The sequence below is a fragment of the Oncorhynchus nerka genome, linkage group LG27 (genome assembly GCF_034236695.1).
Source record: "Oncorhynchus nerka isolate Pitt River linkage group LG27, Oner_Uvic_2.0, whole genome shotgun sequence".
In the NCBI taxonomy this organism is placed as follows: Eukaryota; Metazoa; Chordata; class Actinopteri; order Salmoniformes; family Salmonidae; genus Oncorhynchus; species Oncorhynchus nerka.
In genome coordinates, this window is record NC_088422.1 from 101,973,952 (window position 1) to 102,000,428 (window position 26,477).

The window sequence follows — 26,477 nt, forward strand, 5'->3', positions numbered from 1 at the left end:
GTTATTGGACTCACCTGGCCTCACCTGAACTCACTTATCACCTGCCTTCCCTCGTAACGCGCTTCAGCGTTATTGGACTCACCTGGACTCACTTATCACCTGCCTTCCCTGGGCACGCGCTTCAGCGTTATTGGAATCACCTGGACTCACTTATCACCTGCCTTCCCTTGTAACGCGCTTGAGCGTTATTGGACTCACCTGGACTCACCTGAACTCACTTATCACCTGCCTTCCCTCGTAACGCGCTTCAGCGTTATTGGACTCACCTGGACTCACTTATCACCTGCCTTCCCTGGGCACGCGCTTCAGCGTTATTGGACTCACCTGGACTCACTTATCACCTGCCTTCCCTGGGCACGCGCTTCAGCGTTATTGGACTCACCTGGACTCACTTATCACCTGCCTTCCCTTGTAACGCGCTTGAGCGTTATTGGACTCACCTGGACTCACCTGAACTCACTTATCACCTGCCTTCCCTCGTAACGCGCTTCAGCGTTATTGGACTCACCTGGACTCACTTATCACCTGCCTTCCCTGGGCACGCGCTTCAGCGTTATTGGACTCACCTGGACTCACCTGAACTCACTTATCACCTGCCTTCCCTCGTAACGCGCTTCAGCGTTATTGGACTCACCTGGACTCACTTATCACCTGCCTTCCCTTGTAACGCGCTTCAGTGATATTGGACTCACCTGGACTCACTTATCACCTGCCTTCCCTGGGCACGCGCTTCAGCGTTATTGGACTCACCTGGACTCACTTATCACCTGCCTTCCCTGGGCACGCGCTTCAGCGTTATTGGACTCACCTGGACTCACCTGAACTCACTTATCACCTGCCTTCCCTCGTAACGCGCTTCAGCGTTATTGGACTCACCTGGACTCACTTATCACCTGCCTTCCCTCGTAACGCGCTTCAGCGTTATTGGACTCACCTGGACTCACTTATCACCTGCCTTCCCTGGGCACGCGCTTCAGCGTTATTGGAATCACCTGGACTCACTTATCACCTGCCTTCCCTTGTAACGCGCTTGAGCGTTATTGGACTCACCTGGACTCACCTGAACTCACTTATCACCTGCCTTCCCTCGTAACGCGCTTCAGCGTTATTGGACTCACCTGGACTCACTTATCACCTGCCTTCCCTGGGCACGCGCTTCAGCGTTATTGGACTCACCTGGACTCACTTATCACCTGCCTTCCCTTGTAACGCGCTTCAGCGTTATTGGACTCACCTGGACTCACTTATCACCTGCCTTCCCTGGGCACGCGCTTCAGCGTTATTGGACTCACCTGGACTCACTTATCACCTGCCTTCCCTTGTAACGCGCTGCCCTGAGCGTTATTGACTCACCTGGACTCACCTGAACTCACTTATCACCTGCCTTCCCTCGTAACGCGCTTCAGCGTTATTGACTCACCTGGACTCACTTATCACCTGCCTTCCCTGGGCACGCTTCAGCGTTATTGGACTCACCTGGACTCACCTGAACTCACTTATCACCTGCCTTCCCTCGTAACGCGCTTCAGCGTTATTGGACTCACCTGGACTCACTTATCACCTGCCTTCCCTTGTAACGCGCTTCAGTGATATTGGACTCACCTGGACTCACTTATCACCTGCCTTCCCTGGGCACGCGCTTCAGCGTTATTGGACTCACCTGGACTCACTTATCACCTGCCTTCCCTGGGCACGCGCTTCAGAGTTATTGGACTCACCTGGACTCACTTATCACCTGCCTTCCCTGGGCACGCGCTTCAGCGTTATTGGACTCACCTGGACTCACCTGAACTCACTTATCACCTGCCTTCCCTCGTAACGCGCTTCAGCGTTATTGGACTCACCTGGACTCACTTATCACCTGCCTTCCCTTGTAACGCGCTTCAGTGATATTGGACTCACCTGGACTCACTTATCACCTGCCTTCCCTGGGCACGCACTTCAGCGTTATTGGACTCACCTGGACTCACTTATCACCTGCCTTCCCTGGGCACGCGCTTCAGCGTTATTGGACTCACCTGGACTCACCTGAACTCACTTATCACCTGCCTTCCCTCGTAACGCGCTTCAGCGTTATTGGACTCACCTGGACTCACTTATCACCTGCCTTCCCTTGTAACGCGCTTCAGTGATATTGGACTCACCTGGACTCACTTATCACCTGCCTTCCCTGGGCACGCGCTTCAGCGTTATTGGACTCACCTGGACTCACTTATCACCTGCCTTCCCTCGTAACGCGCTTCAGCGTTATTGGACTCACCTGGACTCACCTGAACTCACTTATCACCTGCCTTCCCTTGTAACGCGCTTCAGCGTTATTGGACTCACCTGGACTCACTTATCACCTGCCTTCCCTGGGCATGCGCTTCAGCGTTATTGGACTCACCTGGACTCACTTATCACCTGCCTTCCCTCGTAACGCGCTTCAGCGATATTGGACTCACCTGGACTCACTTATCACCTGCCTTCCCTCGTAACGCGCTTCAGCGTTATTGGACTCACCTGGACTCACTTATCACCTGCCTTCCCTGGGCACGCGCTTCAGCGTTATTGGACTCACCTGGACTCACCTGAACTCACTTATCACCTGCCTTCCCTTGTAACGCGCTTCAGCGTTATTGGACTCACCTGGACTCACCTGGACTCACTTATCACCTGCCTTCCCTCGTAACACGCTTCAGCGTTATTGGACTCACCTGGACTCACCTGAACTCACTTATCACCTGCCTTCCCTCGTAACACGCTTCAGCGTTATTGGACTCACCTTTTTTAAGTGATTTGTCTGACAAATCAGATCAAAACATCATGACTGGTTGTGTTCATTCAACATTAAAAGGGAATAGATTTTTAGAGTAAAATGACATGTCAGTTAATATAAAACCCATAGAAAATGTTGCACGCACATAGGAGGTCACGTGATCCCCCCCCTCCCCATGGAAATGAAATGCCCCGTCCAACTGATTGGTTGTGGCGCCGGCCCTGGAGTCTGGAACTCCTCCTCCACTGTCACCCCATGTCATCTCATCATGACTTTGTCCTTTGATTACCAACATTACTGAAACGGATCCTTATAACAAATCCATCAGCTCACAAATAAAACCTCCCTTTATAGCTTTAACACCATTACCCCACACAGCCAGCCTGCAGAGAGAGAGAAGAGAGAGAGAGAGAGAGAGAGAGAGAGAGAGACAGAGAGAAGAGAGAAGATAGAGAGACAGTGAGAAAGAGATAGAGAGAGGGAGAGAGACAGAATGGGAGTGAGAGAGAGACAGTGAGAGAGAGAGAGAGAGAGAGAGAGAGAGACAGAGAGAGAGACAGAGAGAGAGAGAGAGAAAGAGAGAGAGACAGTGAGAAAGAGATAGAGAGAGGGAGAGAGAGGAGGAGAGAGAGAGAGACAGAGAGAGAGAGAGAGAGAAGAGAGAAGAGAGAGAGACAGTGAGAAAGAGATAGAGAGAGGGAGAGAGACAGAATGGGAGTGAGAGAGAGAGACAGTGAGAGAGAGAGAGAGAAAAGAGAGAGAGACAGTGAGAAAGAGATAGAGAGAGGGAGAGAGAGGAGGGAGAGAGAGAGAGAGACAGAGAGAGAGAGAGCTAGCCCCACTACTAATGACTTAGTAAATCCCATCCATATATTGCTTAGCAGCCGGGTGGCCAGGTGCCCCTCCTCTCCTCATGATTCACACTACAGCTTGGTGTGCTGCCGTTTTATTGGGTCATTTGTGGCACATCGCTGGCGATTGCAGCCATCCATCTTGGAGACAGTGTGTGCGTCATACCTCTGAAAATCAGGCTCAGTAGAACCTCTGGTCTGAATGAACTATGTTGAGGTGAGGTACATCCTGTCCTGGTATAACAGACAGGATGTTGAGGTGAGGTACATCCTGTCCTGGTATAACAGACAGGATGTTGAGGTGAGGTACATCCTGTCCTGGTATAACAGAAAGGATGTTGAGATGAGGTACATCCTGTCCTGGTATAACAGACAGGATGTTGAGATGAGGTACATCCTGTCCTGGTATAACAGACAGGATGTTGAGGTGAGGTACATCCTGTCCTGGTATAACAGACAGGATGTTGAGGTGAGGTACATCCTGTCCTGGTATAACAGACAGGATGTTGAGGTGAGGTACATCCTGTCCTGGTATAACAGACAGGATGTTGAGGTGAGGTACATCCTGTCCTAGTATAAAATACAGGATGTTGAGGTGAGGTACATCCTGTCCTGGTATAAGAGAAAGGATGTTGAGATGAGGTACATCCTGTCCTGGTATAACAGACAGGATGTTGAGGTGAGGTACATCCTGTCCTGGTATAACAGACAGGATGTTGAGATGAGGTACATCCTGTCCTGGTATAACAGAAAGGATGTTGAGATGAGGTACATCCTGTCCTGGTATAACAGACAGGATGTTGAGATGAGGTACATCCTGTCCTGGGATAACAGACAGGATGTTGAGGTGAGGTACATCCTGTCGTGGTATAACAGAAAGGATGTTGAGATTAGGTACATCCTGTCCTGGTATAACAGACAGGCTGTTGAGATGAGGTACATCCTGTCCTGGTATAACAGAAAGGATGTTGAGGTGAGGTACATCCTGTCCTGGTATAACAGACAGGATGTTGAGGTGAGGAACATCCTGTCCTGGTATAACAGACAGGATGTTGAGGTGAGGTACATCCTGTCCTGGTATAACAGACAGGATGTTGAGGTGAGGTACATCCTGTCCTGGTATAACAGACAGGATGTTGAGGTCAGGTACATGCTGTCCTGGTATAACAGACAGGATGTTGAGGTGAGGTACATCCTGTCCTGATATAAAAGACAGGAAGTGGCTCTCAGTTTAAAGAACAGCAACGTCCAGAGAAACCGAGGTGCACCAACTGTTATCACACCGGGAAATCAGATCATGGAGAAAGTGGAATCAAGAAGGAGGTTGTTTTAAATGAGATGAACTATTATGGGACACATGGAGAGAATTGAATTGACTCACGGATAGGTCATCTCTACTGTTTACTTGATACCTTAGTTGGAACACACATTCAAATTCAGTTGCTTAAAGCACTATGAGGCGAGAAGCAGAACCGAGAGGTGTGGAGTCGACAAAAAACATGTTGAGATTACTCCACACCTTAACCACCAAGAATCAAAAAGTCCACTCCATAAATCCTGGAAGAGTCCACCATAGCAGAACAGAGAGGTGTGTTATCAGAGCCAGAAATCCAAATCCGTGGGAGGAGGAGGGTGTTGTTGAGAGTAAACAATCCCTTATTATGGGATGCCTGGTTAAAAGGGAATCAACTGACTATTGGATAGGAACATCATGCTCACTTCATGAACTTGAAAGGATGAATGAGAGTACAGAGTATTATAGACAGATGTATCAGTCTGATTAACAAGGAGAGAGTATGGAGTATTATAGACAGATGTATCAGTCTGATTAACAAGGAGAGAGTACAGAGTATTATAGACAGATGTATCAGTCTGATTAACAAGGAGAGAGTACAGAGTAGTATTATAGACAGATGTATCAGTCTGATTAACAAGGAGAGAGTACAGAGTATTATAGACAGATGTATCAGTCTGATTAACAAGGAGAGAGTACAGAGTATTATAGACAGATGTATCAGTCTGATTAACAAGGAGAGAGTACAGAGTATTATAGACAGATGTATCAGTCTGATTAACAAGGAGAGAGTACAGAGTATTATAGACAGATGTATCAGTCTGATTAACAAGGAGAGAGTACAGAGTATTATACCGAATGAGTCTGCAGCTATCAGCAAACGGCCTGCACTACACTACACATTGGTCATCTACAACGCATCAAAAGACAATAAGTGTGTGTTAATAGGAATCTACATCCAGATGTATTTTAATGTTCGATGCAGCTTTAACTTCAGAGGATTATTGAAGAGGCCCTGACCTACAGTATATTTCAAGAAAACAAATGGCCATTGGTTTAAAAAAAAAAAAACACAAAAAAAAAAACAAGCTCCTACAGGTTTTTAACAAGGGGAGCGATTTCCTACCATAAGTCATTCTGGAAGGGCACTAGCAACCCTTCAGGAATTTCATTGTTTGAATTAGGCCAGCAAGAACAAGGGATAGGGAGGGAGGAGGGAGAGAGGGTGGGAGGGAGAGTATTGGGAGGGAGACAGAGAGGGTGGGAGGGAGACGGAGAGAGGTCTGCGGGGAGACAGAGAGAGGGGAGGAGACAGAGCGAAAGGGAGAGAGAGAGGGAGGGAAAGACAGAGGGGAGGGAGAGAGGGTGGGAGGGAGACAGAGGGGAGGGAGAGAGAGAGAGGGAGGGAGGGTGGGAGGGAGACAGAGGGGGAGGGAGAGAGGGTGGGAGGGAGACAGAGGGGAGGGAGAGAGGGTGGGAGGGAGACAGAGGGGGAGGGAGAGAGGGTGGGTGGGAGGGAGAGAGGGAGGGAGAGAGGGTGGGAGGGAGACAGAGAGGGTGGGAGGGAGACGGTGGGAGGGAGACAGAGAGGGTGGGAGAGACGGAGAGAGGGAGGGCGGGGAGACAGAGAGAGGGAGGGAGACAGAGCGAAAGGGAGAGAGAGAGGGAGGGAGGGTGGGAGGGAGACAGAGGGGGAGGGAGAGAGGGTGGGAGGGAGACAGAGGGGAGGGAGAGAGAGAGGGAGGGAGGGTGGGAGGGAGACAGAGGGGGAGGGAGAGAAGGGAGGGACAGAGGGTCGGTGGGAGGTTTTTAAGGGTGGGAGGGAGACGGGAGAGGATTTCCTACGGAGAGAGGGAGTCATTCTGAGAGGGAGGAGCAGCTAGCAACCCTTCAGGAAGGGTGGGAGGAGACATTGGGGAGGAGAGAGAGGGTGGGAGGGAGACAGAGGGGAGGGAGAGAGAGAGGGAGGGAGGGTGGGAGGGAGACAGAGGGGGAGGGAGAGAGGGTGGGAGGAGACAGAGGGGGAGGGAGAGAGGGTGGGAGGGAGAGACAGAGGGGAGGGAGAGAGGGTGGGTGGGAGGGAGAGAGGGTGGGAGGGAGACAGAGAGGGTGGGAGGGAGACGGTGGGAGGGAGACAGAGAGGGTGGGAGGGAGACGGAGAGAGGAGGGCGGGAGACAGAGAGAGGGAGGGAGACAGAGCGAAAGGGAGAGAGAGAGGGAGGGAGGGTGGGAGGGAGACAGAGGGGGAGGGAGAGAGGGTGGGAGGGAGACAGAGGGGGAGGGAGAGAGAGAGGGAGGGAGGGTGGGAGGGAGACAGAGGGGAGGGAGAGAGGGTGGGAGGGAGACAGAGGGGGAGGGAGAGAGGGTGGGAGGGAGACAGAGGGGAGGGAGAGAGGGTGGGTGGGAGGGAGAGAGGGAGGGAGAGAGGGTGGGAGGGAGACAGAGAGGGAGGGAGAGGGAGACAGAGAGGGAGGGAGAGAGGGTGGGAGGGAGACAGAGAGGGAGGGAGAGAGGGAGGGAGAGAGGGTGGGAGGGAGACAGAGAGGGAGGGAGAGAGAGAGGGTGGGAGGGAGAGAGAGAAGGTGGGAGGGAGGGAGAGAGGGTGGGAGGGAGGGATAGAGGGAGGGAGACAGATAGGGAGGGATAGAGGGAGGGAGACAGAGAGGGAGGGAGAGAGGGTGGGAGGGAGACAGAGGGAAAGAGAGAGAGGGAGGGAGAGAGGGAGGGAGACAGAGGGAGGGAGATTAGGAGTTAGCTGAAAGCCCACAGGCAAGGCAGTGTGGACTGGAGACTATGAGTTAGCTGAAAGCCCATAGACAAGGCAGTGTGGACTGGAGAATAGGAGTTAGCTGAAAGCCCACAGGCAAGGCAGTGTGGACTGGAGAATAGGAGTTAGCTGAAAGCCCATAGACAAGGCAGTGTGGACTGGAGAATAGGAGTTAGCTGAAAGCCCACAGGCAAGGCAGTGTGGACTGGAGACTAGGAGTTAGCTGAAAGCCCACAGGCAAGGCAGTGTGGACTGGAGACTAGGAGTTAGCTGAAAGCCCATAGACAAGGCAGTGTGGACTGGAGAATAGGAGTTAGCTGAAAGCCCACAGGCAAGGCAGTGTGGACTGGAGACTAGGAGTTAGCTGAAAGCCCACAGGCAAGGCAGTGTGGACTGGAGACTAGGAGTTAGCTGAAAGCCCACAGGCAAGGCAGTGTGGACTGGAGACTAGGAGTTAGCTGAAAGCCCACAGGCAAGGCAGTGTGGACTGGAGACTAGGAGTTAGCTGAAAGCCCACAGGCAAGGCAGTGTGGACTGGAGACTAGGAGTTAGCTGAAAGCCCATAGACAAGGCAGTGTGGACTGGAGACTAGAGAAGAATGGGTAGTGCCCGGTGAAATTATTTACTACAAAAAATATGATATACGCTGCATTTGGAAAGTAGTCAGAGCCCTTGACTTTTTCCTCCAAGATTTACTTTACAGTCTTATTCTAAAATAGATTAAATACATTTTTAAAAATCCTCTGTGTATCAAAGCTGGGACCGAGAGACTGAACAACAGCTTCTATCTCTGTAACGATTCTCGTCCTCTTCTTCTGACGAGGAGCAGCAAGGATCGGACCAAAATGCAGCGTGATATGTATCCATAATGATTTACAAAACACAAAATAACAAGAGAATCAAAATGAAAACCGAAACAGTCCCGAATGGTGCAAACACTGAAACTGAAAAATAAACACCCACAAAACATAGGTGTAAAAAGGCTACCTAAGTATGATTCTCAATCAGAGACAACTAACGACACCTGCCTCTGATTTGACAACCATGCCAGGCCAAACTCAAAAACCAACATAGAAAAACAAACATAGACTGCCCACCCCAACTCACGCCCAGAGAGAATGATTTATTTCAGCTTTTATTTCTTTCATCACATTCCCAGTGGGTCAGAAGATTACATACACTCAATTAGTATTTGGTAGCATTGCCTTTAAAATGTTATGTCAAGCGTTTCGGGTAGCCTTCCACAAGCTTCCCACAATAATTTGGGTGAATTTTGGCCCATTCCTCCTGACAGAGCTGGTGTAACTGAGTCAGATGTCAGGTTTGTAGGCCTCCTTGCTCGCACACGCTTTTTCAGATCTGCCCACACATTTTCTATAGGATTGAGGTCAGGGCTTTGTGATGGCCACTCCAATACCTTGACTTTGTTGTCCTTAAGCCATTTTGCCACAACTTTAGAAGTATGCTTGGGGTCATTGTCCATTTGGACAATGCGACCAAGCTTTAACTGATGTCTTGAGATGTTGCTTCAATATATCCACATAATTTTCCTCCCTCATGATGCCATCTATTTTGTGAAGTTCACCAGTCCCTCCTGCAGCAAAGCATCCCCACAACATGATGGTGCCACCCCTGTGCTTCACGGTTGGGATGGTGTTCTTCGGCTTCCAAGCCTCCCCCTTTTTCCTCCAAACATAACGATGGTCATTACGGCCAAACAGTTCCCTATTGGTTTCATCAGACCAGAGGACATTTCGCCAAAAAGTACGATCTTTGTCCCCGTGTGCAGTTACAGACCGAAGTCTGGCTTTTTTATGCAGTGGCTTCTTTCTTGCTGAGCGGCCTTTCAGGTTATGTCGATATAGAACTCGTTTTACTGTGGATATAGATACTTTTGGACCTGTTTCCTCCAGCATCTTCACAAGGTCCTTTGCTGTTGTTCTGGGATTTATTTTCACTTTTAGCACCAAAGTACGTTCATCTCCAGGAGACAGAACGCATCTCCTTCCTGAGTGGTATGACGGCTGGATGCTCCCATGGTGTTTATACTTGCATACTATTGTTTGTACAGATGAACGTGGTACCTTCAGGCGTTTGGAAATTGCTCCCAAGGATGAACCTGACTTGTGGAGGTCTACAATTTTTTTTCTGAGGTCTTGGCTGATTTCTTTTGATTTTCCCATGATGTCAAGCAAAGAGGCACTGAGTTTGAAGGTAGGCCTTGAAATACATCCACACGTACACCTCCAATTGACTCAAATGATGTCAATTAGCCCATCAGAAGCTTCTAAAGCCATGACATACTTTTCTGGAATTTTTCAAGCTGTTTAAAGGCACAGTCAACTTAGTGGATGTAAACTTCTGACCCACTGGAATTGTGATACAGTGAATTATAATTGAAATAATCTGTCTGTAAACAATTGTTGGAAAAATGACTTGTGTCATGCACAAAGTAGATGTCCTAACCGACTTGCCAAAACTATAGTTTGTTAACAATTCATTTGTGGAGTGGTTGAAAAACGAGTTTTAATGACTCCAACCTAAGTGTATGTAAACTTCCGACTTCAACAGTGAATGGTTTAACATGAACTGCACTAGCTAGCTAGCTAGCTAAACTCAGCTCATCATCAATGGTATCAAATACATCAAAAACATGGTTGGCAAATAGACAACTTGCTGTCTATATTGATGTGGTTACAATTACTAAACATTTGGATAAACAAATAATTTATGAAAACATGATGTGATGTACGACAGGTTTGTGTTTCAATTGATGACGTCTCTTGTGACTTGCATCGGACAACAGAAATTGCGTCCAAATTGCTTCGTGTGACACAGGTTTCAGAACAGGCAAAATGTGTAGAACAGGCTAAATGTGTAGAAAAGGCTAAATGTGTAGAACAGGCTAAATGTGTAGAACAGGCTAAATGTGTAGAAAAGGCTAAATGTGTAGAAAAGGCTAAATGTGTAGAACAGGATAAATGTGTAGAACAGGCTAAATGTGTAGAACAGGCTAAATGTGTAGAACAGGCTAAATGTGTAGAACAGGCTAAATGTGTAGAAAAGGCTAAATGTGTAGAATTTCAGGAAATTTGCATTAAAACTACACATTTTCTCTTAGCCCCATGACAAAACGTGTACAGTTGTGGGAAACTAACTTAAAAACAGCTATATTTTTTACCAGAAAGGTGAGATGTTAACCTTAATTTCATGAAGGTTGTAGCTGCTGGCTGGGCTTTGGTTAAACTAATGTAGCTGGGCTTTGGTTAAACTAATGTAGCTGGGCTTTGGTTAAACTAATGTAGCTGGGCTTTGGTTAAACTAATGTAGCTGCTGGCTGGGCTTTGGTTAAACTAATGTAGCTGGGCTTTGGTTAAACTAATGAAGCTGGGCTTTGGTTAAACTAATGTAGCTGCTGGCTGGGCTTGGTTAAACTAATGTAGCTGCTGGCTGGGCTTGGTTAAACTAATGAAGGTTGTAGCTGCTGGCTGGGCTTTGGTTAAACTAATGTAGCTGCTGGCTGGGCTTTGGTTAAACTAATGTAGCTGCTGGCTGGGCTTGGTTAAACTAATGTAGCTGCTGGCTGGGCTTTGGTTAAACTAATGAAGGTTGTAGCTGCTGGCTGGGCTTGGTTAAACTAATGTAGCTGCTGGTTGGGCTTTGGTTAAACTAATGAAGCTGCTGGCTGGGCTTTGGTTAAACTAATGAAGCTGCTGGCTGGGCTTTGGTTAAACTAATGTAGCTGGGCTTTGGTTAAACTAATGTAGCTGGGCTTTGGTTAAACTAATGAAGCTGCTGGCTGGGCTTTGGTTAAACTAATGTAGCTGCTGGCTGGGCTTTGGTTAAACTAATGTAGCTGGGCTTTGGTTAAACTAATGAAGCTGCTGGCTGGGCTTGGTTAAACTAATGAAGCTGGGCTTTGGTTAAACTAATGAAGCTGCTGGCTGGGCTTTGGTTAAACTAATGAAGCTGCTGGCTGGGCTTTGGTTAAACTAATGCTGGCTGGGCTTTGGTTAAACTAATGAAGCTGCTGGCTGGGCTTTGGTTAAACTAATGAAGCTGCTGGCTGGGCTTGGTTAAACTAATGAAGCTGGGCTTTGGTTAAACTAATGTAGCTGCTGGCTGGGCTTTGGTTAAACTAATGTAGCTGCTGGCTGGGCTTGGTTAAACTAATGAAGCTGCTGGCTGGGCTTTGGTTAAACTAATGAAGCTGCTGGCTGGGCTTTGGTTAAACTAATGTAGCTGCTGGCTGGGCTTTGGTTAAACTAATGTAGCTGCTGGCTGGGCTTTGGTTAAACTAATGAAGCTGCTGGCTGGGCTTTGGTTAAACTAATGAAGCTGCTGGCTGGGCTTTGGTTAAACTAATGAAGCTGCTGGCTGGGCTTTGGTTAAACTAATGAAGCTGCTGGCTGGGCTTTGGTTAAACTAATGAAGCTGCTGGCTGGGCTTTGGTTAAACTAATGAAGCTGCTGGCTGGGCTTGGTTAAACTAATGAAGCTGCTGGCTGGGCTTTGGTTAAACTAATGAAGCTGCTGGCTGGGCTTTGGTTAAACTAATGAAGCTGCTGGCTGGGCTTGGTTAAACTAATGAAGCTGCTGGCTGGGCTTTGGTTAAACTAATGAAGCTGCTGGCTGGGCTTTGGTTAAACTAATGAAGCTGCTGGCTGGGCTTTGGTTAAACTAATGAAGCTGCTGGCTGGGCTTTGGTTAAACTAATGAAGCTGCTGGCTGGGCTTGGTTAAACTAATGAAGGTTGTTAAACTAATGAAGCTGCTTGGCGCTGCTGGCTGGGCTTTGGTTAAACTAATGGCTGGGCTGCTGCTGGCTGGGCTTTGGTTAAACTAATGAAGCTGCTGGCTGGGCTTGGTTAAACTAATGAAGGTTGCTGCTGCTGGCTGGGCTTTGGTTAAACTAATGAAGCTGCTGGCTGGGCTTTGGTTAAACTAATGAAGCTGCTGGCTGGGCTTGGTTAAACTAATGAAGCTGCTGGCTGGGCTTTGGTTAAACTAATGAAGCTGCTGGCTGGGCTTTGGTTAAACTAATGAAGCTGCTGGCTGGGCTTTGGTTAAACTAATGAAGCTGCTGGCTGGGCTTTGGTTAAACTAATGCAGCTGCTGGCTGGGCTTTGGTTAAACTAATGAAGCTGCTGGCTGGGCTTGGTTAAACTAATGAAGCTGCTGGCTGGGCTTTGGTTAAACTAATGTAGCTGCTGGCTGGGCTTTGGTTAAACTAATGAAGCTGCTGGCTGGGCTTTGGTTAAACTAATGAAGCTGCTGGCTGGGCTTTGGTTAAACTAATGAAGCTGCTGGCTGGGCTTGGTTAAACTAATGAAGGTTGCTGCTGCTGGCTGGGCTTTGGTTAAACTAATGAAGCTGCTGGCTGGGCTTTGGTTAAACTAATGAAGCTGCTGGCTGGGCTTGGTTAAACTAATGAAGGTTGCTGCTGCTGGCTGGGCTTTGGTTAAACTAATGCAGCTGCTGGCTGGGCTTTGGTTAAACTAATGAAGCTGCTGGCTGGGCTTTGGTTAAACTAATGAAGCTGCTGGCTGGGCTTTGGTTAAACTAATGTAGCTGCTGGCTGGGCTTTGGTTAAACTAATGAAGCTGCTGGCTGGGCTTTGGTTAAACTAATGAAGCTGCTGGCTGGGCTTTGGTTAAACTAATGAAGCTGCTGGCTGGGCTTTGGTTAAACTAATGAAGCTGCTGGCTGGGCTTTGGTTAAACTAATGAAGCTGCTGGCTGGGCTTTGGTTAAACTAATGAAGCTGCTGGCTGGGCTTTGGTTAAACTAATGAAGCTGCTGGCTGGGCTTTGGTTAAACTAATGAAGCTGCTGGTTGGGCTTTGGTTAAACTAATGAAGCTGCTGGCTGGGCTTTGGTTAAACTAATGAAGCTGCTGGCTGGGCTTTGGTTAAACTAATGAAGCTGCTGGCTGGGCTTTGGTTAAACTAATGAAGCTGCTGGCTGGGCTTTGGTTAAACTAATGAAGCTGCTGGCTGGGCTTTGGTTAAACTAATGAAGCTGCTGGCTGGGCTTTGGTTAAACTAATGAAGCTGCTGGCTGGGCTTTGGTTAAACTAATGAAGCTGCTGGCTGGGCTTTGGTTAAACTAATGAAGGTGCTGGCTGGGCTTTGGTTAAACTAATGTAGCTGCTGGCTGGGCTTTGGTTAAACTAATGAAGCTGCTGGCTGGGCTTTGGTTAAACTAATGAAGCTGCTGGCTGGGCTTGGTTAAACTAATGAAGCTGCTGGCTGGGCTTTGGTTAAACTAATGAAGCTGCTGGCTGGGCTTTGGTTAAACTAATGAAGCTGCTGGCTGGGCTTTGGTTAAACTAATGAAGCTGCTGGCTGGGCTTTGTTAAACTAATGTAGCTGCTGGTTGGGCTTTGGTTAAACTAATGAAGCTGCTGGCTGGGCTTTGGTTAAACTAATGAAGCTGCTGGCTGGGCTTTGGTTAAACTAATGTAGCTGCTGGCTGGGCTTTGGTTAAACTAATGAAGCTGCTGGCTGGGCTTTGGTTAAACTAATGAAGCTGCTGGCTGGGCTTTGGTTAAACTAATGAAGCTGCTGGCTGGGCTTTGGTTAAACTAATGAAGCTGCTGGCTGGGCTTTGGTTAAACTAATGAAGCTGCTGGCTGGGCTTTGGTTAAACTAATGAAGCTGCTGGCTGGGCTTTGGTTAAACTAATGAAGCTGCTGGCTGGGCTTTGGTTAAACTAATGAAGCTGCTGGCTGGGCTTTGGTTAAACTAATGAAGCTGCTGGCTGGGCTTTGGTTAAACTAATGAAAGTTAAACTAATGAAGCTGCTGGCTGGGCTTTGGTTAAACTAATGAAGCTGCTGGCTGGGCTTGGTTAAACTAATGAAGCTGCTGGCTGGGCTTTGGTTAAACTAATGAAGCTGCTGGCTGGGCTTTGTTAAACTAATGAAGCTGCTGGCTGGGCTTTGGTTAAACTAATGAAGCTGCTGGCTGGGCTTGGTTAAACTAATGAAGCTGCTGGCTGGGCTTTGGTTAAACTAATGAAGCTGCTGGCTGGGCTTTGGTTAAACTAATGAAGCTGCTGGCTGGGCTTTGGTTAAACTAATGAAGCTGCTGGCTGGGCTTGGTTAAACTAATGAAGCTGCTGGCTGGGCTTGGTTAAACTAATGAAGCTGCTGGCTGGGCTTGGTTAAACTAATGAAGCTGCTGGCTGGGCTTTGGTTAAATTCATAAAGCTGCTGGCTGGGCTTTGGTTAAATTCATAAAGCTGCTGGCTGGGCTTTGGTTAAATTCATAAAGCTGCTGGCTGGGCTTTGGTTAAATTCATAAAGCTGCTGGCTGGGCTTTGGTTAAACTCATAAAGCTGCTGGCTGGGCTTTGGTTAAATTCATAAAGCTGCTGGCTGGGCTTTGGTTAAATTCATAAAGCTGCTGGCTGGGCTTTGGTTAAATTCATAAAGCTGCTGGCTGGGCTTTGGTTAAACTCATAAAGCTGCTGGCTGGGCTTTGGTTAAATTCATAAAGCTGCTGGCTGGGCTTTGGTTAAATTCATAAAGCTGCTGGCTGGGCTTTGGTTAAATTCATAAAGCTGCTGGCTGGGCTTGGTTAAATTCATAAAGCTGCTGGCTGGGCTTGGTTAAACTAATGAAGCTGCTGGCTGGGCTTTGGTTAAACTAATGAAGCTGCTGGCTGGGCTTTGGTTAAATTCATAAAGCTGCTGGCTGGGCTTTGGTTAAATTCATAAAGCTGCTGGCTGGGCTTTGGTTAAATTCATAAAGCTGCTGGCTGGGCTTTGGTTAAATTCATAAAGCTGCTGGCTGGGCTTTGGTTAAACTAATGAAGCTGCTGGCTGGGCTTTGGTTAAATTCATAAAGCTGCTGGCTGGGCTTTGGTTAAATTCATAAAGCTGCTGGCTGGGCTTTGGTTAAATTCATAAAGCTGCTGGCTGGGCTTTGGTTAAACTAATAAAGCTGCTGGCTGGGCTTTGGTTAAATTCATAAAGCTGCTGGCTGGGCTTTGGTTAAACTAATGAAGCTGCTGGCTGGGCTTGGTTAAACTAATGAAGCTGCTGGCTGGGCTTGGTTAAACTAATGAAGCTGCTGGCTGGGCTTTGGTTAAATTCATAAAGCTGCTGGCTGGGCTTTGGTTAAACTAATGAAGCTGCTGGCTGGGCTTGGTTAAACTAATGAAGCTGCTGGCTGGGCTTGGTTAAACTAATGAAGTTGCTGGCTGGGCTTGGTTAAACTAATGCTGCTGGCTGGGCTTGCTGGCTGGGCTTTGGTTAAACTAATGAAGGATGCAGCTGCTGGCTGGGCTTGGTTAAACTAATGAAGGTTGCAGCTGCTGGCTGGGCTTGGTTAAACTAATGAAGCTGCTGGCTGGGCTTGGTTAAACTAATGAAGGTTGCAGCTGCTGGCTGGGCTTGGTTAAACTAATGAAGGTTGTAGCTGCTGGCTGGGCTTGGTTAAACTAATGAAGCTGCTGGCTGGGCTTGGTTAAACTAATGAAGGTTGTAGCTGCTGGCTGGGCTTTGGTTAAACTAATGAAGCTGCTGGCTGGGCTTGGTTAAACTAATGAAGCTGCTGGCTGGGCTTTGGTTAAACTAATGAAGCTGCTGGCTGGGCTTTGGTTAAACTAATGAAGCTGCTGGCTGGGCTTTGGTTAAACTAATGTAGCTGCTGGCTGGGCTTTGGTTAAACTAATGAAGCTGCTGGCTGGGCTTTGGTTAAACTAATGAAGCTGCTGGCTGGGCTTTGGTTAAACTAATGTTAAACTAATGTAGCTGCTGGCTGGGCTTTGGTTAAACTAATGAAGCTGCTGGCTGGGCTTTGGTTAAACTAATGAAGCTGCTGGCTGGGCTTTGGTTAAACTAATGAAGCTGCTGGCTGGGCTTTGGTTAAACTAATGAAGCTGCTGGCTGGGCTTTGGTTAAACTAATGAAGCTGCTGGCTGGGCTTGGTTAAACTAATGAAGCTGCTGGCTGGGCTTTGGTTAAACTAATGAAGCTGCTGGCTGGGCTTTGGTTAAACTAATGAAGCTGCTGGCTGGGCTTTGGTTAAACTAATGAAGCTGCTGGCTGGGCTTTGTTAAACTAATGAAGCTGCTGGCTGGGCTTTGGTTAAACTAATGAAGCTGCTGGCTGGGCTTGGTTAAACTAATGAAGCTGCTGGCTGGGCTTTGGTTAAACTAATGAAGCTGCTGGCTGGGCTTTGGTTAAACTAATGAAGCTGCTGGCTGGGCTTTGGTTAAACTAATGAAGCTGCTGGCTGGGCTTGGTTAAACTAATGAAGCTGCTGGCTGGGCTTGGTTAAACTAATGAAGCTGCTGGCTGCTTTGGCTAATGAAAGCTGCTGGCTGGGCTTGGTTAAACTAATGAAGCTGCTGGCTGGGCTTTGGTTAAACTAATGAAGCTGCTGGCTGGGCTTTGGTTAAATTCATAAAGCTGCTGGCTGGGCTTTGGTTAAACTAATGAAGCTGCTGGCTGGGCTTTGGTTAAATTCATAAAGCTGCTGGCTGGGCTTTGGTTAAACTAATGAAGCTGCTGGCTGGGCTTGGTTAAATTCATAAAGCTGCTGGCTGGGCTTTGGTTAAACTAATGAAGCTGCTGGCTGGGCTTTGGTTAAACTCATAAAGCTGCTGGCTGGGCTTTGGTTAAACTAATAAAGCTGCTGGCTGGGCTTGGTTAAACTAATGAAGCTGCTGGTTGGGCTTTGGTTAAACTCATAAAGCTGCTGGCTGGGCTTTGGTTAAATTAATAAAGCTGCTGGCTGGGCTTGGTTAAACTAATGAAGCTGCTGGCTGGGCTTTGGTTAAACTAATCAGGTTAAAGCTGCTGGCTGGGCTTTGGTTAAACTAATAAAGCTGCTGGCTGGGCTTTGGTTAAACTAATAAAGCTGCTGGCTGGGCTTTGGTTAAATTCATAAAGCTGCTGGCTGGGCTTTGGTTAAATTCATAAAGCTGCTGGCTGGGCTTTGGTTAAACTAATGAAGCTGCTGGCTGGGCTTGGTTAAACTAATGAAGGTTAAAGCTGCTGGCTGGGCTTTGGTTAAACTAATAAAGCTGCTGGCTGGGCTTTGGTTAAACTAATAAAGCTGCTGGCTGGGCTTTGGTTAAACTAATAAAGCTGCTGGCTGGGCTTTGGTTAAATTCATAAAGCTGCTGGCTGGGCTTTGGTTAAACTAATGAAGCTGCTGGCTGGGCTTGGTTAAACTAATGAAGCTGCTGGCTGGGCTTGGTTAAACTAATGAAGTTGCTGGCTGGGCTTGGTTAAACTAATAAAGCTGCTGGCTGGGCTTTGGTTAAACTAATGAAGCTGCTGGCTGGGCTTGGTTAAACTAATGAAGCTGCTGGCTGGGCTTGGTTAAACTAATGAAGTTGCTGGCTGGGCTTGGTTAAACTAATGAAGTTGCTGGCTGGGCTTTGGTTAAACTAATGAAGGTTGCAGCTGCTGGCTGGGCTTGGTTAAACTAATGAAGGTTGCAGCTGCTGGCTGGGCTTGGTTAAACTAATGAAGCTGCTGGCTGGGCTTGGTTAAACTAATGAAGGTTGCAGCTGCTGGCTGGGCTTGGTTAAACTAATGAAGGTTGTAGCTGCTGGCTGGGCTTGGTTAAACTAATGAAGCTGCTGGCTGGGCTTGGTTAAACTAATGAAGGTTGTAGCTGCTGGTTGGGCTTGGTTAAACTAATGAAGCTGCTGGCTGGGCTTGGTTAAACTAATGAAGCTGCTGGCTGGGCTTGGTTAAACTAATGAAGCTGCTGGCTGGGCTTGGTTAAACTAATGAAGCTGCTGGCTGGGCTTGGTTAAACTAATGAAGGTTGTAGCTGCTGGCTGGGCTTGGTTAAACTAATGAAGGTTGCAGCTGCTGGCTGGGCTTGGTTAAACTAATGAAGATTGCAGCTGCTGGCTGGGCTTGGTTAAACTAATGAAGCTGCTGGCTGGGCTTGGTTAAACTAATGAAGCTGCTGGCTGGGCTTGGTTAAACTAATGAAGGTTGTAGCTGCTGGCTGGGCTTGGTTAAACTAATGAAGATTGCAGCTGCTGGCTGGGCTTGGTTAAACTAATGAAGGTTGTAGCTGCTGGCTGGGCTTGGTTAAACTAATGAAGCTGCTGGCTGGGCTTGGTTAAACTAATGAAGGTTGTAGCTGCTGGCTGGGCTTGGTTAAACTAATGAAGCTGCTGGCTGGGCTTGGTTAAACTAATGAAGCTGCTGGCTGGGCTTGGTTAAACTAATGAAGCTGCTGGCTGGGCTTGGTTAAACTAATGAAGGTTGTAGCTGCTGGCTGGGCTTGGTTAAACTAATGAAGGTTGCAGCTGCTGGCTGGGCTTGGTTAAACTAATGAAGGTTGTAGCTGCTGGCTGGGCTTGGTTAAACTAATGAAGCTGCTGGCTGGGCTTGGTTAAACTAATGAAGATTGCAGCTGCTGGTTGGGCTTGGTTAAACTAATGAAGCTGCTGGCTGGGCTTGGTTAAACTAATGAAGGTTGTAGCTGCTGGCTGGGCTTGGTTAAACTAATGAAGGTTGTAGCTGCTGGCTGGGCTTGGTTAAACTAATGAAGCTGCTGGCTGGGCTTGGTTAAACTAATGAAGATTGCAGCTGCTGGTTGGGCTTGGTTAAACTAATGAAGCTGCTGGCTGGGCTTGGTTAAACTAATGAAGGTTGTAGCTGCTGGCTGGGCTTGGTTAAACTAATGAAGGTTGTAGCTGCTGGCTGGGCTTGGTTAAACTAATGAAGCTGCTGGCTGGGCTTGGTTAAACTAATGAAGGTTGTAGCTGCTGGCTGGGCTTGGTTAAACTAATGAAGGTTGTAGCTGCTGGCTGGGCTTGGTTAAACTAATGAAGCTGCTGGCTAATGAAGGTTGTAGCTGCTGGCTGGGCTTGGTTAAACTAATGAAGGTTGTAGCTGCTGGCTGGGCTTGGTTAAACTAAACTAATGAAGGTTGTAGCTGCTGGTTGGGCTTGGTTAAACTAATGAAGCTGCTGGTTGGGCTTGGTTAAACTAATGAAGGTTGTAGCTGCTGGCTGGGCTTGGTTAAACTAATGAAGGTTGAAGCTGCTGGCTGGGCTTGGTTAAACTAATGAAGGTTGCTGGCTGGGCTTGGTTAAACTAATGAAGGTTGTAGCTGCTGGCAGGGCTTGGTTAAACTAATGAAGCTGCTGGCTGGGCTTGGTTAAACTAATGAAGGTTGCAGCTGCTGGCTGGGCTTGGTTAAACTAATGAAGCTGCTGGCTGGGCTTGGTTAAACTAATGAAGCTGCTGGCTGGGCTTGGTTAAACTAATGAAGCTGCTGGTTGGGCTTGGTTAAACTAATGAAGGTTGTAGCTGCTGGTTGGGCTTGGTTAAACTAATGAAGGTTGTAGCTGCTGGTTGGGCTTGGTTAAACTAATGAAGCTGCTGGTTGGGCTTGGTTAAACTAATGAAGGATGTAGCTGCTGGTTGGGCTTGGTTAAACTAATGAAGCTGCTGGCTGGGCTTGGTTAAACTAATGAAGGTTGTAGCTGCTGGTTGGGCTTGGTTAAACTAATGAAGCTGCTGGTCGGGCTTGGTTAAACTAATGAAGGTTGAAGCTGCTGGCTGGGCTTGGTTAAACTAATGAAGGTTGCAGCTGCTGGCTGGGCTTGGTTAAACTAATGAAGGTTGTAGCTGCTGGCTGGGCTTGGTTAAACTAATGAAGGTTGTAGCTGCTGGCTGGGCTTGGTTAAACTAATGAAGGTTGCAGCTGCTGGCTGGGCTTGGTTAAACTAATGAAGGTTGTAGCTGCTGGCTGGGCTTGGTTAAACTAATGAAGGTTGTAGCTGCTGGCTGGGCTTGGTTAAACTAATGAAGCTGCTGGCTGGGCTTGGTTAAACTAATGAAGGTTGTAGCTGCTGGCTGGGCTTGGTTAAACTAATGAAGGTTGTAGCTGCTGGCTGGGCTTGGTTAAACTAATGAAGGTTGTAGCTGCTGGCTGGGCTTGGTTAAACTAATGAAGCTGCTGGCTGGGCTTGGTTAAACTAATGAAGGTTGTAGCTGCTGGCTGGGCTTGGTTAAACTAATGAAGCTGCTGGCTGGGCTTGGTTAAACTAATGAAGCTGCTGGCTGGGCTTGGTTAAACTAATGAAGGTTGTAGCTGCTGGCTGGGCTTGGTTAAACTAATGAAGCTGCTGGCTGGGCTTGGTTAAACTAATGAAGGTTGTAGCTGCTGGCTGGGCTTGGTTAAACTAATGAAGCTGCTGGCTGGGCTTGGTTAAACTAATGAAGGTTGTAGCTGCTGGCTGGGCTTGGTTAAACTAATGAAGGTTGTAGCTGCTGGCTGGGCTTGGTTAAACTAATGAAGGTTGCAGCTGCTGGTTGGGCTTGGTTAAACTAATGAAGCTGCTGGCTGGGCTTGGTTAAACTAATGAAGCTGCTGGTTGGGCTTGGTTAAACTAATGAAGCTGCTGGCTGGGCTTGGTTAAACTAATGAAGGTGCTGGCTGGGCTTGGTTAAACTAATGAAGGTTGTAGCTGCTGGCTGGGCTTGGTTAAACTAATGAAGCTGCTGGCTGGGCTTGGTTAAACTAATGAAGGTTGCTGCTGCTGGCTGGGCTTGGTTAAACTAATGAAGCTGCTGGCTGGGCTTGGTTAAACTAATGAAGCTGCTGGCTGGGCTTGGTTTCCAATGGAGGAAGTGCTTTAACCCATTCTTAGTTTGTGAATTCTAAATTCTGTACTGGACTAGTTACACAGAGACTGCTGAGGGGAAACTGCTATAATATGGGCCGGAATGAAGCGAATGGAATGGCATCCAAGACCTGGAAACCATGGAAACCATGTGTTTGATACCATTCCACTGACTCCGCTCTAGTTATTACCACGAGCCCGTTCTCCCCAAATTAAGGTGCCACCAACCTCCTGTGCTGTGTGACAATAATCCCTATGAGCATGAGACAGTACATCTTGTGCTCACTGGGGTAAGTAGCCATTGCAGCCTCAGTCCATAGTCGTCACGTGTTTCATTAATAAAGGGAAGTGCAATTAACTGTCTCCGATCCATTGAGTTAACATACGGATGGTAAAGCACGTGTACTGTAGAAAATAAACTTACTGTAGGATTTCTTTGCGCGTGAAGAATGTGCAGTCCTGGAAAGAGACAAAGGAACGTTAAAAATCCCGTTTGAATGAACAGACTAGCCTAGCAGAACAAAGATAGAAGGTTTAAATGATTGGGCGGTGTGGCAGCAGCTCTCATTTGATGCCAAGCATTGGGCACTAAACCCTGGGAGTGTTTAGATGAGGTACTCCATGCTCAATGGGGTTTACCACAAATCAAAGGTTTTACGTGGCGTTATTATGAAACGAGCTCATTTATTCCTTTGTTTGGTGGTAACCAAACCTGTGCACCTCAGCGATAATTTAGCGTGCGCTGGCAAATTGACACCCTATTTCATATACAGCGCACTACTTTTGACGAGGGTTCTGGTAATAGGGAATAGGATGCCGTTTGGGATGGAATCTTACAGTATATAGCCAGTAGTCCGCCTACCTGGGACTTATCTCAACCACCCAACAATAAACAACTATAGCGCACGGAAAATGATCAGTGTGTAAGAGAAAGATACATTTGCCTGAAAATAAACTTATTTTCATTATGGTCATTTGCAATTCTTCGTGATGGATTAATTTCCATAAATTGGCCTATCTAAACTACTTAATCCACACACAGTGTTACATGTATTTGATATGACAATATGGAAATTAAGTAGCCTAAATGAGATGAAGAAAAACATATTTGAACACATTTTTACCTGATATGCCTCGAACTGTTCATCAGTAAATATGGTTTGCTTATTACCCATCCTGGTTGAGTATTTTCCCCATCACACAGATACATTACATTGGACGTTCGTGACGTGCTTATTTCTGTTTCAGTCATTTAAGACGACATCGTCGCATTATCTTGTGAAAGATTTCATTCATAAAAACCCAACGTGGATTTAACGAACAAAAACGCGTTGATTAGAAATGCAAAATCTCAAAGGAACAGGTGATTTTGTAAAGAGGTGTGACGAAAAATACAAAATATATTCCTTCCCCTGCATCCTTGGAGCGGCAGCGTGGCGAGGGTAGGTAGGGTACCACTGACTCTGCCCTTGTTGACCGTTGTCTCATCACTGGACTGTTTTAGGATGTTGCAGCCGATACAGTAGCCTACCGTCGCAGACCAAGACAAGCCAGCAGGCGGCGTCATTTAGGCAGCCAAGTGGTCAGATCTGTCCAGCTATGTGATGGGTTCCTATGGTATATGGTGCCACATTACGCTGCTTTTTAAAACACCATTAGAAGTTATATACAGTAAATCTAACGGAAGCTACTGTATGGAGATCTAACGGAAGCTACTGTATGGAGATCTAACGGAAGCTACTGTATGGAGATCTAACGGAAGCTACTGTATAGAGATCTAACGGAAGCTACTGTATAGAGATCTAACGGAAGCTACTGTATGGAGATCTAACGGAAGCTACTGTATAGAGATCTAACGGAAGCTACTGTATAGAGATCTAACGGAAGCTACTGTATGGAGATCTAACGGAAGCTACTGTATGGAGATCTAACGGAAGCTACTGTATGGAGATCTAACGGAAGCTACTGTATGGAGATCTACTGTACTGGAGATCTAACGGAAGCTACTGTATAGAGATCTAACGGAAGCTACTGTATAGAGAACTAACGGAAGCTACTGTATGGAGATCTAACGGAAGCTACTGTATAGAGATCTAACGGAAGCTACTGTATAGAGAACTAACAGAAGCTACTGTATGGAGATCTAACGGAAGCTACTGTATAGAGATCTAACGGAAGCTACTGTCTAGAGAGCTAACGGAAGCTACTGTCCAGAAAGCTAACAGAGCCACTATAGTTTTGAATATAAAAAATATTAATAAATATGGATTATATCCATAGAGGAATCTGTCATTTTAAAATGTAATAAAAGTTTAAATGACTCACAGAGAAGATTACACAATACTAGTAAGGACAAATGTCAAAGACTACCTAGACTGGTAAATGTTAATAAATAGGCAAGCCCTTTGTACCAATGTACTTAGGATACTTACATGTAAAACATTAACAGAGAGACTGGATGGAAAATGTGTGAACTGTGAATGAACTGCAGCTTGCAGGCTACCAGTCTGTCTTTCTCTCTTCTCTCTGCAGATTTACAGAACATGAAATGAGCCACTATTTTATAGGAATAGGTGTCCTCATACCTGCAACCAATCACAGCACACAACCAATTAATTCTAACAGACCAATAAGCTCACAGTTCCAAATAACATGATTGCTGTAGTTCACTTATGGAGGTACATGCCCCTGTTTACATGTGATAATTATATGGCCCCGATAGTCTACAGTTGTAGACTACTTTACATGTGATAATTATATGGCCCCCATAGTCTACATTTGTAGGCTACTTTACATGTGGTCATTATATGGCCCCTACAGTACTAGGCTACTTTACATGTGGTAATTATATGGCCCCTATAGTAGTAGACTACTTTACATGTGGTAATTATATGGCCCCTACAGTAGTAGCCTACCTTACATGTGGTAATGATATGGCCCCTACAGTAGTAGGCTACTTTACATGTGTTAATTATATGGCCCCGAAAGTCTACAGTTGTAGACTACTTTACATGTGGTCATTATATGGCCCCTACAGTACTAGGCTACTTTACATGTTGTAAATATATGGCCCCTATAGTAGTAGACTACTTTACATGTGGTAATTATATGGCCCCTACAGTAGGAGGCTACTTTACATGTGATAATGATATGGCTCCTGGACTGTGATCATACAGTCCCCTGGAACAGCTGGGACTCTCATGCATGGTTCAGTGTTGTTTGCCTTAGAGCAAGCATAGAAGACATTTAGCTCATCAGGTAGGTTCACATCACCTCAATACCATCAGATGAATCCTGGAAAATATTCCAGTCAGTGCTAGCGACAAAGTCCTGTAGCTTAGCATCAATGAGCGCCTCCTGTTTGAGTTTTTGCTTGTAAACAGGAATCAGGAGGATAGAGTTACGGTCAGATTTGCCAAATGGAGGGCGTGGGAGAGCTTTGAATGTGTCTCTGTGTGTGGAGTAAAGGTGATCTAGAGTTTTGTCTACTCTAGTTGCACAGGTGACATACTGGTAGAAATGAGGTAAAAAAATAATAATTTCAGTTCCACTGCAATAAAAGCACTGGCCTCAAGAAGCGTCACCTCTTGATGAGCAATTTCATGCTTTCTTATGGCCCTATGCAGCTGGCTGAGTGCGGTCTTAATGCCAGCATCGGTCTGTGGTGGTAAATAGATGGCTACAAAAAACATAGATAAAAACCCTGTGGCCTTTAATAAAAGGTTAGATCCATAAAGGCCTGAATCTGTAGTCCTATAATAATAGGTTATATCCATAGTATGAATCTGTAGTCCTATAATAATAGGTTATATCCATAGTATGAATCTGTAGTCCTATAATAATAGGTTATATCCATAAAGGTCTGAATCTGTAGTCCTATAATAATAGGTTATATTCATAAAGGCCTGAATCTGTAGTCCTATAATAATAGGTTAGATCCATAAAGGTATGAATCTGTAGTCCTATAATAATAGGTTATATCCATAGTATGAATCTGTAGTCCTATAATAATAGGTTAGATCCATAGTATGAATCTGTAGTCCTATAATAATAGGTTAGATCCATAAAGGTATGAATCTGTAGTTCTTTAATAATAGGTTATACCCATAGTCTGAATTTGTTTCTCTACAGATTTATTTATTTTTATTTCACCTTTATTTAACCAGGTAGGCTAGTTGAGAACAAGTTCTAATTTGCAACTGCGACCTGGCCAAGATAAAGCATAGCAGTGTGAACAGACAACACAGAGTTACACATGGAGTAAACAATTAACAAGTCAATAACACAGTAGAAAAAAAAGAGGGTCTATATACATTGTGTGCAAAAGGCATGAGGAGGTAGGCGAATAATTACAATTTTGCAGATTAACACTGGAGTGATAAATGATCAGATGGTCATGTACAGGTAGAGATATTGGTGTGCAAAAGAGCAGAAAAGTATATAAATAAAAACAATATGGGGATGAGGTAGGTAAAAATGGGTGGGCTATTTACCGATAGACTATGTACAGATGAAGCTAGCGTGATGAACAAAGAGAAGGGAAGCCTGCCATCTGGTGGTGGACATATGTACTGTAGAAAGGATTGGATGGAGGATGTATCAGTGGTGTCAAACTCATTCAATGGAAGACCTAATGCAGGGGGTATTCCACTCTTACCCCTCTACAGGGTTTCCCAAACTCAGTCCTGGGCCCCCTGGGGGCACGTTTTGGTTGTTGCTTTAGCACTACACAGCTGATTCAAATAACCAAGCGTTGATTGTGTAGTCAATGCATCCAGGTGGGATCCCAGGACTGAGTTGGGAAAACCCTGTCCTATGAGCCTGTTGGTTTTCTGTTCTACCTGATAATTAATTGTACCCACCTGGTGTCTAAGGTCTAAATCAGTCTCTGATTAGGGTTTTTTAAAAACCGCAGTGGATCTGGCTTCCTTGTCCAGAGTTGAGTTTGAGGGGCCTAGTGTCTGCTGGTTTTTATTAGTTGTTCCTTTAAATGAAGACCTAGACAACCAGGTGAGGGGAGTTCCTAACAAATTAGGGACATTAATTAATCAATCAAACACAAGGGAGGAGCGAAAACCCGCAGACACTCGGCCCTCTGGAATGAGTTTGACACTCAACTATGAAGTACATAGTTGAGTTGTACAACAAAGTAGAAGGGGTGGAACCAAACGTCATACAAGTAAAAGTCACCCAGTAA

At 46.4% G+C, this 26,477-nt stretch overlaps 1 long non-coding RNA gene across 1 annotated transcript in view; it reads right to left on the reverse strand.

The window, feature by feature from the left end:
• The window catches only part of LOC135565228 (uncharacterized), a 34,898-nt gene extending 12,145 nt beyond the window's left edge, over nucleotides 1-22,753 (reverse strand). Inside the window, exons 1-2 of the long non-coding RNA XR_010461403.1 lie at nucleotides 22,405-22,753; nucleotides 21,705-21,739 (exon numbers count right to left, since the gene is read on the reverse strand). This is a non-coding gene — a long non-coding RNA (uncharacterized LOC135565228). The remainder of the gene's footprint in view (nucleotides 1-21,704; nucleotides 21,740-22,404) is intronic.
• Between the last annotated feature and the right edge of the window lie 3,724 nt (nucleotides 22,754-26,477).